This window comes from Lupinus angustifolius, chromosome LG15 (genome assembly GCF_001865875.1).
Source record: "Lupinus angustifolius cultivar Tanjil chromosome LG15, LupAngTanjil_v1.0, whole genome shotgun sequence".
Taxonomy (NCBI): Eukaryota; Viridiplantae; Streptophyta; class Magnoliopsida; order Fabales; family Fabaceae; genus Lupinus; species Lupinus angustifolius.
The window spans coordinates 18,024,269-18,025,257 of record NC_032023.1 but is presented as its reverse complement, the minus strand read 5'-3'; positions in this window follow the sequence as shown (position 1 = coordinate 18,025,257).

Sequence of the window (989 nt, the reverse complement as noted above, 5' to 3'; positions counted from 1 at the left end):
TTGTTGATGAAATGTGTTGAATATTGTATATGAATGCTGTTGGAAACTTTTCTGGGTGCAGGTGTTTGAAAAACTAAGTTTAAATGTATTTCGGTTGTCGATAAGGGCAAAAATTAGTATTCTGTCCAAGTCCCTGTCGCTTGGGTGAGAACTGGGCGAGGGGAAGTTTTGGTTCTGGAACTCCCTCGCCCGGGCGCCAAATCCTCGCTCGGGCGAGCAAGGGTCTCGCTTAGGCGAAAAAAAGCCTAGGAATTCGATAAAATTCTGGAAATACCTCGCTTGGGCGAGCAAAAGCCCGCTTGGGCGGAAAAAAAATTAAAAAAAAATTAAAAAAAAAATCCCAAGACTTTAATGAGTTTCTGGAACCCTCTCGCTTGAGCGAGAAGAGACCTCGCTTGGGCGATAATACCTTCGCCTAGGCGAGGAAAGCTTCAGTTTATTTGAGATGTAAAGATGAATTGTCGCTTGAGCGACTAGTCCCCGTTTGGGCGAGGGACAGTGTGGGAAGATTGGAATAAAATGATGTTGAGAACAATGTGATGAATCCGGGTAGGGTGTGTTGTGATATAAAGGTTGTAGAATGAGATCATGGCTTAGATGAGAAGCATGACTCCATAAAATTAATGAAAGTATTGTTTGTGTTTATGTCGTGTTGGGCAAGTATCCGACTTGAGGTCGTGAACTAGGGGGTACCCTAGTAAGGATACATGATATCACTGAACAACGATCGACCGACCATAAGAGGCTTGGTCATGTGACCGTCCAGGAGTATTCGGTGATGGGTTGTTGTGATTGAGATGTTACCTTGAGCACGTACGGTTGACGTACTATCGGGTCCCACGAGAAGCATTCCTTGTCGGGAGATGGCTTAAGGATGGGCCGATCATGTGTTTGATTAATACATTTGCATTTGATTCTGATTAAGAATGCATTGCATTGCATTGTGACCATGAAGTAGTGGAGAGGAAATGACGGGACGACTTAGAGCA